Below are 17,965 nucleotides of genomic sequence, written 5' to 3'. Positions count from 1 at the left end.
CAGTGATAGAAGAGCTTCTATCTTATAAAGCAGTGTTACTTTTTTTTTAAAAAGACTTAAGCGAGTATTCCCTTATTTGATTTATTAAAGGTCTGTGAAAAAGCCATTTCTAAAAACTTACTGATATAAAAGACCAAGATTACCTAAGGTAACTTTTAAGAGATTACAGTATTTAATTGAACCTGTATTGCCATTGATACAAGGTTATGACTTAATAATTAGCTGCTGCAAGCTTACTAATGCATTTTATCAAGGTGAAAAACTGTATTCTTAAACCTGTCAGTACTGGAGTACTAATGGCATGAGTTGAGGATATTCTCCTTTACTTGTGGGTAACTATCTTTTTTTTTTTTTTTTTTTTTTTTGAGAGGGCATCTCTCATATTTATTGATCAAATGGTTGTTAACAACAATAAAATTCAGTATAGGGGGGTCAATGCTCAATGTACAATCATTAATCCATCTCAAGCCTAATTCTCGTCAGTCTCCAATCTTCTGAAGCATAACGAACAAGTTCTTACATGGTGAACGAATTCTTACAGAGTGAATAAATTCTTACATGGTGAACAGTACAAGGGCATTCATCACAGAAACTTTCGGTTTTGATCATGCAATATGACCTATAAACCTCTTTTTTTTTTTTATTAAGGTATGATTGATATACACTCTTATGAAGGTTTCACATGAAAAAACAATGTGGTAACTACATTACCCATATTATCGAGTCCCCACCCAGACCCCAGTGCAGTCACTGTCCATCAGTGCAGCAAGTTGCCAGAGATCCACTATGTCCCTTCTCTGTGATACACTGTGGGTAACTATCTTTATGCAGAGCTGTGTGTCTCCTGACTAGGTCCTGTGGCAATTATAAAATACATTCCCAGTGAAGGTTACAGATTCTTTTTCACCTGTCTGAGTATTGTAGTTAATAAATTCTGGACATTTTCTAATTAGACAAGAGAGTGTTAAAGCTGTACAAAAGGTTTCCAATAAATTGTCATAAGAATTTTAAACTACTTCCTGAATTTTAGGGAGGGAGATAAATTCACTCGTCTCTGAAAGGACTGGGGCTCTCCGGGTTAGAACCCAATTCTGTAACTTAACTTGCTGGCCTGGATGTGGTTTTTGACTTCTCAGTGTGTTTCCTCGTCTGTAAGATGAGCATTCTGGAACCTCCTTCCTGGGTGGTCGTGAGGATGCAGCGCTTGGAGCAGCGTGCAGTGCTCGGGCAGCCATTCCCAGTGCTAGCGGCCTCGCTCTGTAAAGATCTCTTTAACTGTGGCACTGTTGGATGAGATTGTGAGGAGACAGCTTACTGAGAGACGTGTGTTTCTTTCTTCCTAATGGGCTCCAGAAGGAATATCAGCCAGGGTGTGGCATGTACCTGTCAGCTGTCACCGTTTACTACCTCACTTTCTCCCATCTTCTCTCACATTCCTTTTTTTTTTTCCTTGAAAGGACTTCTTTACCTTTTTAGGATAATTTTGATTCTATAATTCATTTTGAAAACTGGTAAAATTGTTTATTTTTTGAAGAATTCATCACCCTTTTACGATGCTAAATTTTTTGGATTTCACAAATCTTCGGTGTCCCTTGACTCACCCTCTAGTGACAGTAATAACAGAGTATGTCTCATATATTCTCATAAATGCTGTAACTGAAAATTCAGCAAATGCTTACTTAGCGGCTTCTCTTGCTAGGGGCCGAGGCTCTGAATTGTGGAATGGCGTGGCTCAGGGTCTTACTGGTTTTATAGTGTAATAGGGAACCTGACAGGCGTGAGGGAGAGGTGCAGGGGCTGTTGGTCACAGGGGCAGCTGACTTATTCTAGGCTTTAGTGGTGGCTTCTTAGGAAAGAAGTTTGAGATCTGATGGATCCTACAGTTGGAGCCTGTCTGGCAGGTGGGTGGTGGGCAGAGGGGGAGGAAAGAGGGTTCCAGGCTGAGGAGATGGTGTGAGTGTCTCCATGCGGCAGCCTGTTAGTTGGCCACCTTCCTGCACTGTGTCTCCAGCACCCATCGTGTCTGGTGTGGGTTGGGTGCTGGTGGCTTACTCAGGAGTGAACATTCTACAGGACTGGAGAGCAGTGAGGAACTGATGCCGAGGGGTCACACACTTGCTAAAGACTTTGCACTCTACCTTGAGGGCTATGGGAAGCCTTCTGAGGGTTTAAGGAGGAGGTTGACCTACCTGTTCAGGACCAACACTTGGAACTTGAGCTTGGAGCATGCCCAGAAGAGGTCAGAGATTCCTGGAGGGATGCTAGTGTAGAGAGGAAGGTGACTGAATGCATGGTAACAACGGGGTAAAGGACTGCACCTTTCTGTCCTGGACACCCGGGTGGCTCTTTGGCATTTCCTGGAATAAGGGACAGTGGGTTTGAGCACTCCAGGAGGCATCCCATGTTCTGTGTCAAGGGTGCCCCAGTCCATAGACGCTGTGTTCCTCCTGGCACCGCTATGCGCCCAGAGGTGGGTTAGTACAGCCAAACCTTTCATTCAGGTCTGCATGCAGATAGCCCTCCTCGGAGGGCGTTCTCTGATCTCGTCAGTGTCCACCGACTTCCCTTGCTCTGTCTAGCCCTTCCTGGTCTCCCCACTGGTTCTGTAGGCACTTTGGTTCCTTAAACTACCACCAGCCTCCAAAACAGCTACACAATAGATATTTGTTGAATTACCAGTTCTTACACTTGTGAATGTGGAGCTCCGGAGCAGGGATCTGGATGGGGGCAGGCGTTCTGGAGCCTCACTGTTGAGATGGTGAAGGCAGTGTTGGGAGTGATGGTCACTTGGGGCAAGCAGTCTCAGAGTGTGATGTCTGGACTCCTGGGGACCCCTGAGGTCCTTTCAGAGCCTGTCAGTAAAGCCACTTCCACAGTCATTTAGGTGTGATTTGGCTTCCACTGGTGACCTCTGCACTGATGGTACAAATGCAGTAGTGCATAAACCTACTGGATCTTTAGCCCAAACCAAGGCTGTGGTGTTCACCCAGTTAGTTACTGTGGTCACAGTGTTGTACACCTCCAAAAGCTTGTGGTTAGAAAAGTCCTTTTTAATCTGTTGTCTTTAATGGATCAGTAAAAATTAATTGTGTTAAACTTCAACTCTTGAGCACCTGTCTTCTTACTGACCTTTGTGATGGAATGAGAAAGTAGGCCGAAAGCCCGCACAAGTCCTGCAGGACAGTGGCCCCAGGACGAGCAGCTGTGTGAGTGACTGAGGTGAAAGAACAGCTGATGGAGACGGTGGCTATTTAGACAGTTGCGTGGTAGATGGTTTCTTGAAAATGAATGAAGTGAACCAGATACTTGAAGGAAAATAACTGACATTATTGTTGGAAGTGATAAAATTGGAGCTTTCAAAATGAAATCAAAATTTTGGAAACCTTGACTCCACTACCATGAGCTTGACAGCTTCCCAGTACTTAAACGCTTTCTTCATGAGCAAGGTGGAGATGCTAAAGAAGTGTTTCTTTTCTAATACTGTGTAATGAAATGTGTTAACATTTGGAAGATCTGCTTAATTCAGTGAAGTGGTGTTTTCCAAATGGCCTTTGCTAAGTCACAGATGGGTAAGAGATGAATTCAAAGCAAAAGAATAGAATGAAGCCCATGAGTTTAATGTAACAATGAAAAATGAATTGACATGGTTTCAGATTCCATTTCAGAACTACTAAGAAAGTTGCCACTTGTCAAGTTTTGATGTAGTATCAAAAGGGACTATCCATCCATTCACAATTACATCAAAAAGAATAAAATACCTAGGAATAAACCTAACCAAGGAAGTGAAAGACCTATACCCTGAAAACTACAAGACACTCTTAAGAGAAATTAAAGAGGACACTAATAATTGGAAATTCATCCCACGCTCTTGGGTAAGAAGAATTAATATTGTCAAAATGGCCATCCTGCCTAAAGCAATCTACAGATTCAGTGCAATCCCTGTCAAAATACCGACAGCATTCTTCAACAAACTGGAACAAATAGTTCTAAAATTCATATGGAACCACCAAAGACCCCAGACAGCCAAAACAATCTTGAGCAGGAAGAATAAAGCAGGGGGGATCTTGCTTCCCAACTTCAAGCTCTACTACAAAGCCACAGTAATCAAGACAATTTGGTACTGACACAAGAACAGACCCACAGACCAATGGAACAGAAAAGAGAGTCCAGATATTAACCCAAACATATATGGTCAATTAATATATGATAAAGGAGCCATGGATATACAATGGGGAAATGACAGCCTCTTCAACAGTTGGTGTTGGCAAAACCGGACAGCTACATGTAGGAGAATGAACCTGGATCACTGTCTAACCCCATACACAAAAGTAAACTTGAAATGGATCAAAGACCTGAATGTAAGTCATGAAACCATAAAACTCTTAGAAGAAAACATAGGCAAAACTCTTAAATAGAAACATGAAGAACTTCTTCATGAACATATCTCCACGGGCAAGGGAAACAAAAGCAAAATGAACAAGTGGGACTATATCAAACTAAAAAGCTTCTGTACAGCAAAGGACGCCATCACTAGAACAAAAAGGCATCCTACAGTATGGGAGAATATATTCATAAATGACAGATCCGATAAGGGGTTAACATCCAAAATACACAAAGAGCTCATGCACCTCAACAAACAAAAAGCAAATAATCCAATTAAAAAATGGCAGAAGATCTGAACAGACATTTCTCCAAAGAAGAAATTTAGATGGCCAACAGGCCCATGAAAAGATGCTCCACATTGCTAATCATCAGAGAAATGCAAATTAAAACCACAATGAGATACCACCTCACACCAGTAAGGATCGCCAACATCCAAAAGACAGACAACAACAAATGTTGGCGAGGTTGTGGAGAAAGGGGAACCCTCCTACACTGCTGGTGGGAATGTAAATTAGTTCAACCATTGTGGAAAGCAGTATGGAGGCTCCTCAGAAAACCCAAAATAGAAATACCATTTGACCCAGTAATTCCACTCCTAGGAATTTACCCTAAGAATGCAGCAGCCCAGTTTGAAAAAGACAGATGCACCCCTATGTTTATCGCAGCACTATTTACAATAGCCAAGAAATGGAAGCAACCTGAGTGTCCATCAGTAGATGAATGGATAAAGAAGATGTGGTACATATACACAATGGAATATTACTCAGCCGTAAGAAGAAAACAAATCCTACCATTTGCAGCAACATGGATGGAGCTAGAGGGTGTTATGCTCAGTGAAATAAGCCAGGTGGAGAAAGACAAGTATCAAATGATTTCACTCATCTGTGGAGCATAAGAACAAAGGAAAAACTGAAGGAGCAAAACAGCAGCAGAATCACAAAATCCAAGAATGGACTAACAGTTACCAAAGAAAGGGACTGGGGAGGATGGGTGGGAAGGGAGGGATAAGGGGGAAAAGAAACATTCCAATTAGCACACATAATGTAGGGTGGGGGGCATGGGGAAGGCAGTATAACAGAGAAGACAAGTAGTGACTCTACAGCATCTTACTACGCTGGTGGACAGTGACTGTAATGGGGTATGTGGTGGGGATTTGATAATGGGGGGAATCTAGTAACCACAGTGCAGCTCATGTAATTTTAATGATACCAAATAATAAAAACTTAAAAAGGGACTATCCACATTTTTATGAAAAGGCTGTTAAAATACTCTTCCCTTTTCCAGAGACATAGTGTGTGTGAAGCTGAATTTTCCTCATGTGCTGTAACCAAAGCAAGATACTGAAACAGGTGGAGGGCAGGCGCAGATGTGAGAATCCACCTGTCCAGGCAGATGTTAGAGAGGTTTGCTGAAAGGTGAAATACTGCTGCTCTTCTCACCAAATTATGTTTCTAGTTACTTTTTGTAAAAATGTTATTTATGGTAACATGTAGTATAGACTTATTAAATGGTTTTAAAACTACTATGTTTTTATTTAGAGTGCAGTTATCTATAGATAGGCCCACATGAACAAATGTGCCGGGTCCCTGAATAGTTAAGAGCATACAGGGAGCCTGAGACAGGCTGTACGAGCAGGCCTGGTTCTGAGAGCAGTGCGGTGGGCAGACCGGCTGGGCACGGGCGGGTGGTGGCCAAGGGTGCCTGCGCGGACCGGAGAGGCCCTCAGCTGGAGACGGGCACCCTGTTCTGAGTGTCCATCCCTGTAGCGGCATTATGGGTGTACGTGTCTCATGGAGAGAAGATCAGAGAGACTGTCTAAAGGTTGAACACCCATTGGTGCAGCTTGAGAGGAGACCAGGGGGCAGGCCTGGGGGGCGGCATTGGTTTGGGCAGAGGAAGAGAAGTTGGAAGACTGTCAGAACACAGTGTCCAAGCCCATGCAAAGGATCTTCTGTGGGGAAGCATGGTCAGAGTGGCAGATTGGGCCGGGGAAGAGAGGTGGGCTGAGGATCCAAGGTCAAGATGCCCAGCCCGTAGGGGACAGCGAGGCATGGGTGGCAGTGAGGATGAGGGAGGGCTCTGCTGCTTTGATGTGAGATGAAGTAACTTGAGCATTGTGGGTACTGAGAGGATGGTGTCAGTAAGGGGAGGAAAGTCGCCCTTGACGCGCTTGTCCAAGGCTTGAGCAGTGCCAGGAGCACTGCGGGTGGGGCCACGAAGAGACACCAGCAGTCCTGCCCTGGGTGGTGGGAAGGCTGTGCGAAAAGAGGGCAGGGAAGGGCCGGGCCACAGAGATTGCTGGTGTTCCATTTTAAAAAGGGTGGTCGAAATATTTCAGCCAGTAGGAGGAGGTGAGAGGATGCACCCAGCAGATGTCTGGGAATATGGAGATGTCCCAAGGCAGGACCTTGCTTGGCGTTGAAAGAAGTCCTGGAAACTGGTGTTCATTTCCACTGGGCATAGATGTTTGTCTATAAGAAGTGTGTTAGGAGAGAGTTTCAAGGTTTCCCTTCAGACCTTGGCCCTGTAGTCCTGCCCTGGCCGTCAGTGGACACACTGGCCCTGCTGAGCCCACTGCTGTCACTCCTGTCTGCTGGGCACTGCCCGTGCCAGGTGCTGTGCTCAGAGGCCACGTGATCCGTCTGGTCCTCCCCCCTGACTCTGAGGCAGGTACAGTGGGGAGCCCCATCACAGATGCCGAGCTGACAGTGATGGGGTGGCTGGCCAAGTGCACAACCTGGAATCAGTGGAGCCCATGTTGGAGCATGAGTTGTTTCCCTCCAAACGTGTGCCCAGATCATCACCTGTGGACCTCCTAGCCTGAGCCTCCCCTGGCTCTCATCTCAGAGGACTGTCTGCACCTGCTTCTCCATGTACCATTGAAGGGAAGGTTCTTCCGCTTGAAAAGTACTTACCATGGTTTCACCTTCGGTTTCCTCTTCAGGAGCTCTTTCTCTTCTGCCTTCATGACTCAGTGTCACGTGACTTAGCCCCCAAGTAATCTCAGTATCTTTTTCAGCCACTATTCTTATTTTTTCTCTTTTTAAAATGAAGCTCCCTGGATTGGCAGCATGTCTCCACTGCCTCGGTTCCTCCATCTGCCCTGTCCTGGGCCTTTGAGGACCTTGTTCCTGTTCCCCCTTAGCCACCAATGTTATTGTTTTTATAAAAAAGTCTTATGTCTTATTGTCTCAATTTTTATCTCTAAGTTTCACATTCTAATAATAAAAATGTTTAATGTGTTTTTTTTTTAAATCAGGAGTATAAAATGAGGGGGGAAATTAATTTTCCTATCAGGAGATAACCACATCAGATTGTTATGTTTTTGTATTGCGTTTGTATTTGTGTTTTGTATCTTCTGTATTGCTTATGCATATGCACACAGATTTCTCCCCCCCAGGTTGGGGATCACACTGTGTATGTAGAATTTTTATTTATAGTTTTTTTGGTATGTTACATATTATGTGTGTTTCTGAATTCCAGTCATCTTTGTAAACGTGATTAACTCCATTTCTTCCCACTGTAGTTTGGCCACACCCGTACGCTGGACATCCTGACTGCTCTGGGGCCTTGAGAAGCTGTCTGACGCCTCTGTCCCAGTTTTCTCATCTCACAGGGTGCTTGAGGATGAAGTGAGGTGGCGCACATCAGCCCCCTCGTGGGCTTGGTGCGAGTGCTGAAACATTAGCTCCTGTTACCACCTGCACTTAGAGTATTTGGCCTCTTTGCTTCCCTCCTTTCTTGTTATGCTTCTCTGATCTGACCCACATTCTTCATCCCTATCTCTGTGGTTGCTGTCTTAGTTAAGATTTTTCGAGGGTTCTTCTGCTTGGCTCTGCAATGTTACTCCTTCCTGTGTCTGCTCAAATTGCCACAAAGTGAGTGGCTTAGAACAACAGACATTATTCCTGCTGGAAGCAGGTGATGGCAGGCGGCGCTTCTGATGACTGTCTCCCACCTCTGGTGCTTGCTGGCAGTCCAGTTTCTGCCTGTCTTCGTGTGGCCTCCTCCTCTCCATGTCTCTCTGCTCTTACAGGGGTACCGTTTACTGGATTAGGGTCTGCCTAATCCATTATGACCTCATTTTAAGTTAACTAAGCATACCTGCAAAGACCTTTCGTCCACAGTCACATTGACAGGTTCCAGGTAGACAGGAGTTTTCAGCGATCACTGTTGAACTCACTGCCATTACCAGGGCTTCATCCTCTGGCCTGTTACCCTTGCGTTCCTAAGTCTGTCTCCCATGTCCTACCCTTTCCTTCATGGCCAAGCTTGTAAAGAGAAGGTTGAAGAAACCAGTAAGAAATAACTTAAATAGAAAGGTAAATGTTGCATGGGTTCTGGATGTCTCACAGAGCCGACGTTCAGGAGTCAAGCGGGGCTTTTCCAGCCAGTGTGGAGTCAGGGTGGAGAAGTGCGTCTTACCTCCGTTCCCCGTGTCTGTACGTGCCACTCCGCTTCTGCCTCTGAGAGGTCATTCTCCCGCCTTCAGCACGCTCCACCTCCTGGCATTTAATCCAGTTGGCCACCACTGCCTCTTAGAAACGCCCTTCTTCTCCTGGTCCCTGGCTCTTCTGCCGTTTTGCTTGTCCTGCTTGCCTGCCTTCCAAGGACCTCTTTGCCTGCCCTGCCTGCCTTCAGTTGTCTGGCCTTTCTCAGTTTTAAGTCCAGAATTCTCTGCTCCCGAGCTCCCCTCAGGTGGTCATGCCTGTTGTAAGGGCTGTTGACTGCACCTTTTGGTGACTTGGACATGTATCTCTGCGCTGGTTTTTCCTCACCTCCACGCTCATCCATCTTCCTGTCTCTCTGACATCTCCATTCCTTCTGCTCTTTTCATGACTGAGTCCTTAATCCTTTGGATGTCAGCTTGAGTGGCATCTCTTGAAACAGGCTTCTTCCGGCCATTGCTCTTGATTGACCACGGTCACCCCTTCCTCGTGTTCACCTCAGCTTGTAGTTAGAGTTGTAAGGCCTTGCCTTTTTCTCTCCCTAACCAGCATAAATTGGAGGCAGAGGGCACGCTGGTTGGGCTGTTAGCTCTTGAACCTGCCTGCGTGCCAGACCCGAGAGTGTCCTTCTGTAAGGGCTTGGGGAGTTCCGAGAAGTGAGTGCCCCAGGTGACTGACACACAGCCAGGCTGGGGACAGGGTCTGTGCAGCCACGTAACAAGGCAGTTCTAGGGAGTTTTACTGAAGATAGGAGGGCTGTTGGGAAGTCTTCAGTCGGCTTAAGGATGGGATGAGGGTTTGGGGATGGCCTCTGTAGGCCCAGAGAGGTGAGAAAGGAAGGGGGAGCTTTTCCTGGGAGTCATGGACTCAGAGGGCAGGGAGCATTCTGGTGCCTAACAGGGATCGGAAAGGCATTTAAAATGTGCTGTTGAATCATTAAGTGCCCATCATGCCCTTTTACCTTTTATTAAAGTATGGAAACTGACCACACACATTTCCCATAATTTAAAACTTGTCATATTCAGAAGACGCTAAGCTGCTGAATCACAAGCTGTACTTTAAGGAAGTTTATTTCAGCTCTGAGAGGAGAGCTTTAAAATAGTAGCTCTTCTGGTCCAAACATTTGTTTACAGATTTAGGTGATGCTGACTTTTTTAAATTAAGGTATCATGCATATCCAAACTTACGAAGATTTCACATGAACAACCTTGTGGTTCACCCATGTTAAGTCCCCCACCCCCACCCCATTGCAGTCACTGTCCATCAGCGTACTAAGATGCTATAGAATCACTACTTGTCTTCTCCATACTGTACTGCCTTCCCCGTGACCTACCTATACTGTGTGTGGCAATTATAATGCCCCTAATCCCCTTCTCCCTCCCCATGCACCCTAACCCAAGTCCTTCCCTTTGGTAACTGCTAGTCCCTTTTTGGAGTCTGAGAGTCTGCTGCTGTTTTGTTCCTTCAGTTTTCCGTTGTTCTTATACTCCACAGATAAGTGAAATCATTTGGTACTTGTCTTTCTCTGCTTGACTTATTTCACTGAGCATAATACCCTCTGGCTCCATCCATGTTGTTGCAAATGGTAGGATTTGTTTTCTTCTTATGGCTGAGTAATATTCCATTGTGTATATGTACCACATCTTCTTTATCCATTCATCTACTGATGGACACTTAGGTTGCTTCCATGTCTTGGCTATTGTAAACAGTGCTGCGATCAACATAGGGGTGCATATATCTTTTTGAGTCTAGGATCTTGTTTTCTTTGGGTAAATTCCTAGGAGTGGAATTACTGAGTCAAATGGTGTCTATTTTTAGTTTTTTGAGGAACCTCCTAATTGCTTTCCACAGTGGTTGAAATCATTTACATTCCCACCAGCAGTGTAGGAGGGTTCCTCTTTCTGGGCATCCTTGCCAGCATTTGTTGTTCCTTGTTTTTTGAATGTTGGCCATCCTAACTGGTGTGAGGTGGTATCTCATTGTGGTTTTGATTTGCATTTCCCTGATGATTAGCGATGTGGAGCATCTTTTCATGTGCCTGTTGGCCATCTGAATTTCTTCTTTGGAGACGTGTCTGTTCAAATGCTCTGCCCAATTTTTAATCGGGTTATTTGCTTTTTGGGTGTTGAGGCATGTGAGCTCTTTATGTGTTTTGGGTGTCAACCCCTTATTGAATATGTCGTGTACAAATATATTGTCCCATACTGTAGGATGCCCTTTTGTTCTGCTGATGGTGTCCTTTGCATTACAGAAGCTTTTTAGCTTGATATAGTCCCATGTGTACATTTTTGCTTTTGTTTCCCTTGCTTGAGGAGATGTGTCCAGGAAAAAGTTGCACATGTTTATATTCAAGAGATTTTTGCTGAGGTTTTCTTCTGAGTTTTATGGTTTCATGACTTACATTCAGGTCTTTGATCCGATAATGCTGACTTTTGAAAAAGAAAAATAAAAGCTCCTAAAATTGTTGAGATTAGTGTTTAACTTGGTGAGTAAATGATTCTTTTAACAGCCGAGCAGCCTTTAGGAGCTCATCTTAAGTAAAAGGGTTTTTCACTTTGCTTTTAGTTTCTGTATTTTATATCGGCCTTGTACAATAGAACTGTTTTCTGTAATGGAAATGTTTTATAATCTGTGTTGTACAATATGGTAGCCACTCGTCATGTGAGCTGCTGAGCACTTGAACTGTGACTTGTGTGATTGAGAAACCATTTTTTAGTTTTATTTAGTTTAAAACAGTCAAATTTTTAAAACCTCATGTAGCTGATAGCTGCCATAGTGATAGCACAATCCTAATCACCTGGTAGAAATTAGGTGTGAGGACCAGTCTCCATGTCAAGGGGATAGAATTTGGGAAATTAAAGTCTATTCAGAACTTACATTTAGTAACCTTTGCATATCTGATGTTAGGAACCTGTGTAAATTGTGTAAATCATATCGTGTAAATTGTGCACTTTTCTTCAAACATGACAAATGTGTAATTTAAATTTAAAAGAATAGTTTGTATATAGAATTGGAGTTTTTGCTAGTCAAATTTACTTTAAAATATATGCATATACATGGTTCCTAAACTTGCTGGATTTAAAGCGTCTTGGTTTTGACTAGTTTTAGCCAACTCTGCCTTCCTGCGGTCTTTTGCCCACTCGGTAGCGGGGATTTGAGTGTCTGGGGGGCCAGATACTGTGCTGCAAGGGCCCTCAAGGCATGCTACACTGTTTGCATCTGTCTTGTTTCTTTTGTGGGGGCCGAAAAGCTGATGTCCTTGTGGGTGGCTTTCACAGGAGTAGGTAGAGGCTATGACCAGTGTCCATCCCACCAGCTGCCCTTTGGGGACCAGTGAGGAGGAGGACACACCGTACCCCCCAGACCTGCAGTCGACAAGAAAGCTCACAGAAGGCCCCAAGCAGCGAGTCCTGGTCTGTGGCAGTGCCGGCCCCCCCCAGGCACAGGGACACTGCTCCTGCTTTTGCCCGCAGACAGCACCGCATTTCCCAGATCAAGGGCCCCTTCCTACAAGACTGTCCTCCACCCCCCTTTTCAGACGCCATTCTCAAGCCTCAGGCAGTTAGTTACCTGTGCTTTTGATCTTCTGGCTACAGATTGGAGGTTCCCATGACCTCCCCCTTAGGTTCTATTACTTTGCTAGAAGGGCTCCTAGAACTCAGGAAAACACTTAACTTTGTTTCATAAAGGATGCCGTAAAGGATACAATTTACAGCCAGATGAAGAGAGGCATAGGTCACGGTCCCAAATACAGATGCTTCTGTCCTCGTGGAGTGTTGGGCCTGGCTGGGTGGCATGTGGAGGCGTCCTGGTTCCCCAAGCATAGAAGCTCTCCCCGACCCAGAAGCAGGATTCAGCCAGGCCCAGCAGAGAGCGAGACTGCTTCTCAAGGGTTTTATGAGGGCTTCATTGCATAGTTATGATTGACTAAATTATTGGCCATTGGCTGGTTCAGCCTCCAGCCCCCGCCCTTGGGTGGGTGGGGTCCAGAAGTCCCATTAACATGACACAAGACCTGTTTCACCTTTAAGACTGCAGTGTTTTCAGGAACTGTGGATCAAGACCAAATATACCTGGGAAATACATATTTGGTCATATGAATGCCCAAATATGTATTTCTTATGACTTATTATATCACAGCCTCAGAACTCGACTGTGTGTCAAAATCCCCCAGGAGCTTGTTAGACTCAGAGCCTGATTGAGTCGGTGGGTGGGGCCAAGCAGCTTTTCTGACAAACTCCCAGACGCGCTGGGGTTGCTGGTCCCCTGGTCCCCTGAGCCCACACCGAGAAGCAAACACAATTGCCACTGATAGGAAGAGGCTGGCAGAGGATGTTGATGCAGGAGAGGTTGTAACAGGAGGTTGGAGGCCTTATGAAAGCTGGAGGCCCTTAACCTGCGTCCTGCCCACAGGTCAGCCTCATCTTTGGGGCCAGCGTTTGGGTTGGCCTTGCACTCCGGTTGGTCTCACCACTTCAAAATTTGTCCTAATGAGTGTGCTGCTCTGCCCAGTTGAGCAGCTTAGCTGGGACACAGGACATGGGCTGAGCCTGTCTTCATTAGTCCTGTGAGGTTAAACAGCCATTAGAATTAGCATACATTTAATTTGTTTTCTAACTGAGAAACGAGCTGGACCAGTTAGCTTTCAGCAAACAATACCTTTGTAGTTCTGGCGACTCTCCTGTGCAGTAGTTAATACTCTGCATAAAGTGCCTGCTAAGCTCAGAATTTTAAGGCTTTAAGAGACAAAGATTAAGAAAGATGGCTTTGATTGGGGAGGAGGAGGGGTTTGATTTCATATGAAACAGAAGATTGTTTTCAATCTAAGACAGAGAACAGCAGTATTACATGCGGGTGCAGGTTAATGCAGATTCGCCCTGATCGTTGAATGTAGGCAGCCCTGGAGTTTCAGGCACATGACCTAGTATAAAATCGGGGACGTTCTTGAGGCTCTGGAAAGAAAGTTGGAGGGTAATTGGGTCATCTGGAAGGCGAGGCAGAAGGGAGGAAGCAGCTGTGTGGTGAATGACTGATCAGGCAGGCAGGTTCCTCTCCCTGGCACCTCCTTTTGTCCTTCCTGTGACTGAGCTAGCTGTGGCCTGCCCGGGCTGGGGATGGGGGGGGCACGACAGGAGGGCTTCAGGGCAGGTGCACCTGCGCTGGGGCTCCCCTTCCAGCCTCCTCTATCTCACCCCACCTTTGAGATGCTCAGAGAAAGATGGTCAATGGTCGGCTGCGATCATGCCTGTTTACTAAACTCTTTGTCCCAAATGTTTAGCTGAAATACGTGGATGGCTGTTTTATAGTGAAATTCCTTCTTAATATTATCACAAAAGTCCATACCTTGAGTCACATGTGTTTGGATGATGAATTGTCTGGAAAGACAAAAGAGCAGAGGTTCACAACAGGAGCTGTGGGTCTGAAAGTTTGCTGTTTTGTAAATAACTTAGTCCTTTACAGAAACGACAGAAAAACTTTTGAGTTCTTAGGTAAATAGACCAATGCCATTTTTTGTGGTGGTTAGGCCCTAAAATTTTCTTTTTAATAAAGAGAAAAACATGTTTTGAGTCAGTTATAAGACCTTTATGAGGAAAACTTGAATGCATTATTGAAGAGGTAGAAGAGAACTTACACATGAATATAGAACTGGAAGCAGTTTTCCTGTATGCACGTGCTGGAGTATTTTAAAGGTGGGGAAATAAATATTTGAGAGGAGTCAGTTCTCTTAAAGAAAGATGAGGGTTAAAGTGTTCTATTTGATAAAAGCAGAAAAAGCACTACAAAGCGTGGGTAGGAGAACAAAATCACCTAGATGATGATATGTAAATTTATAAGACTTAAGTTCATGATTAGTATAGCTCCTTAAATCAGGTGGGGATGGATGGTTTGAATGTAAGAGGTGTTGGGTCACCTGGTCGTCTTTTTGGAAGGAATAAAGTTGACAACTGCATTCCACAGCATGTAAGATTCTGGATGCATTGAAGATTTAAATGTAAAAATTAAAACATGGAAGTATAAGGAAATAATCAGAGGAAATACATAATAATCTTTGAGGTGGGATGGGTGGGGAAAGCATTTCTTAGCATGATACTAAGGGTATAAGCCATAAAGATTATCTGCTTAAATAATCAGAACATGCAAAAGAGCCTTGAGAGGACCTTTGGACTGTAGTTCAAGAGCAAGCAAATTTGGAGAAAATATTAGAAATATGTATGATAAAGGATCAAAATCTTTGTATAAAAGGAACATTTCCAAAATAAATTGTTCCAGCAATTTTCCTTTTAAGAATTTATCCAGAGGAAAAAAATAAGAGAACACTTACTATAACATTTGTTTTAAATACAAAGTACTAAAAAACAGTCCCTGTTATAAACCATCACCTAGAATTTTCAGGAGTTACTAGGATGTAAGCTCCATGAGGGCAGAGAGGTCTTTGTGTTTTTTATTCTCTGGTATGTCTGTCCTCTAACACTGCTGGAAACATATTACATCTCAGAATATTTACGGGCTGAGCAGATGAATCAGTGCCCACCAGCAGGGATTGGTTAAGCCCTGTTGAAACGGCTACAGAACCCTAAGCAGCTGCTGGAAAAATTTGAGGTGTTGCTTCTTGTCTCAAGGAAGCACCAGAAGGCAGCAAATAAGGGGAGAAGACAGAGTTTCTAGAATATGTATAATTTGAGGAAGGTGGTATCGTTTGATTCATTTGTGAAAAATTATTCACCTTTATCAAGTAAAGCCTGGAGGGAATACGCACCCTGTTTGCAGGCAAGGAACGTGTGTACTAAGATACCATTTTCTCTGTTTTTTTGTGGAAAATTTAACAAGATCATGATAATTAGGGAAAAGATATTTTCATTTTGGAAGAAATATAAAAGCAAATTATATTTGAAAGTATTAGAAGCTGTCTCAAAATTAGCTTGTCTGAAATGAGCATATTAAGGGAAATTGCATGGTTTTAGTTCCTTGCCTTTATTATTTTTTTTTAACTGAGGTGTAACTGACTATGTTTGCCTTTGAGGTAAGAGACTTATTTCGGTGCTGTCATCTGCACTTTCATAGCTCTTAGATTCATTTCATTCCTGCATCAAGAACGGATGTTGTTTGTTACTGTCGACCTAACTGCGGTCCAGTGACCTCTCAGTAATGTTACATAGAAACACAGCTATAAGTCTGCACAAGGCCATCCGGCACAGCCAAGCCCAAGGGAGATTTACTCAGTCAGGCTGATGGTAGCTGAGGATGACCCTTCAGTACCACGGAGGACGGGGCGCTGCTGCAGTCCCTCCAGGCACTTTAGGATGTCATGAGCAGACACTTGGGGAGTGTCCAGCGAAGGTGCATCCTCTTAGTTAAGGTGTGAATTGTAAAAGATGTAAATTTGTGGGGGAGACACGTCTAGTATAATGGCGTTTTCAAAACAGAGTGGCAAGGTTATGTAGCTTGAGTTACAGAATGCAAAGTGCGTTTGGAGCACAGGAATGCTGGGAGAGTTGGAAGTGGACTTACAGTCTGTAGGCCGGCAGAGCCGCTACAGGGCATGGTGGGTAGGAACAGAATTTGTAGGCAGGAGAAAACCTGTTGTGAGGTTCTAAGATGGTTGAGATTGATAGTGTTACTGGCCTACAAAGCTTTCAGTGTAATAAATGGGCTGTTTATTGACCCTGCTGTGTGCTGGGCACTGTACTTAACTATAGGCCGGAGGTTGGCAAACTATATGCCCTGCCATTTCTTTTTGTGTGGTCCATGAGCTGAGACTTTTTTATGTTTTAAAGTTGTTGAAAACAAATCAGAAGAAGAGTATTTGTGACACGGAAAGTTGTGTGAAATTCGAGTTTGCGTCTGTAGACAGTCAGAGCCTCACTCTGGCGCGCAGCGAATGGCAGAAACAGCAGCAGGACGGAGGAGGCGTCCATATCAGCTGTGTGGCCTCTCCGCCTGGCTCTGCACTCAGCTGGCAGAGAAACAGGCCGGAGGAGTAAGCCGCAGCCCTGGGTCCCGGGCCCACCTTCCTGATCCCACACCCTCTGGTTCTCACCACTGTGCAATGTGGCCTCCCTAGAAACAGTGCTGTCTTGTTTTCTTTAATATTTTTCCGTTACCAGTTATGTGCCAACATGTACTAAATTAATGGCGTGTTCTATACACAAGAAGCATAGATAGGTTTTCTAAATTTTTCCAATTCAATTTTCCTTTGGAATCTTCTTGTGATGTTTGAAATTTGGATATTCATGTCCTAGAAGTACCTCTGAAGAGGAATTCCTCTGGTAGCTGTGCTGCAGAGGGTCTGAATTTCACTCTTTGAGGATGAGTAAGTCCTTTGGGTTTGCTTGTTAAATTTGCAGTTACCAGGATAGCAGTGTGTGAAGGGTGCCAGCACTTAATCACTGTGCATTTAGCTGTGAAAAAGGCATTTAGGTCTTACAAGCAGGTATTTCCATAAAGATTCCCATTAATCTCTGAAGTGTTTGTAGTCTGTCTGTAGGCCAGTGCCCCGCCTCCTTCCAGGCAGCAGCTTCCCTGACCTGCCCTTCCTGGCAGAGAAAGTGCCAGTATCAGTCAAATTGCCTTGGCTGTCCCATGGTTGGTCACAAGTCACTGCCCGGTGTGCCTGGGCAGCATTTGTCACCTACTATCTTGGCTCCGGTTTTGCTGTGGCCCTCACTTGTTCTGCTCTCCAGCCTGCCCATCTGAACAGCTCATACTCATTTGGTTGGAAAACCTACAGCCCACTCTTGGACTCCGTGAATAGGCTCTCAGGGAGGGACACTGACTGAGTCCTCAGACAGACAGCTGCCATGTCTGGAGATGGGGTTATCACAGTGTGGGTTGCTGCTGGCAGCTAGTGGGTAGAGGCCAGGGATGCTGCCCAACACCCTCCGGGGCACAGGACTTACCCCAGTTGTGAGTAGTGTCTGGAGCTTAGCCCCCTGCAGTTCAGATTCTGCCCGGTGGTATTTACCTGGGTCTCCAAGGAGTGGCTGTGTATACTCCCCTCAGCTCTCCTTGGTTTATCTTCATGCTGGGCTTTTTTCTTCCATGTCCATAAACAGGAAGGGCTTTACACCATTGGGGGGTAGCTGAAGCAGCAGAACGTGGCCCACGCAGCAGGAGAAGTGAAAGGGGGGCCACTT

At 44.8% G+C, this 17,965-nt stretch overlaps 1 protein-coding gene and 1 long non-coding RNA gene across 2 annotated transcripts in view; one reads left to right on the top strand and one right to left on the bottom strand.

The window, feature by feature from the left end:
• Positions 1–17,965, top strand: part of GNB1 (G protein subunit beta 1) — a 74,500-nt gene that overhangs the window by 4,103 nt on the left and 52,432 nt on the right. The window lies entirely within an intron of this gene.
• On the bottom strand, positions 9,884–12,664 carry LOC140848790 (uncharacterized). The gene is made up of 2 exons (XR_012129920.1): positions 12,538–12,664; positions 9,884–9,980 (listed from the first exon to the last, which is right to left on the bottom strand). It is a non-coding gene; the product is annotated as an uncharacterized lncRNA (long non-coding RNA).

The sequence above is a fragment of the Manis javanica genome, chromosome 4 (assembly GCF_040802235.1).
Source record: "Manis javanica isolate MJ-LG chromosome 4, MJ_LKY, whole genome shotgun sequence".
Lineage (NCBI taxonomy): Eukaryota > Metazoa > Chordata > Mammalia > Pholidota > Manidae > Manis > Manis javanica.
This window is presented reverse-complemented; position numbering and strand designations above follow the sequence as displayed.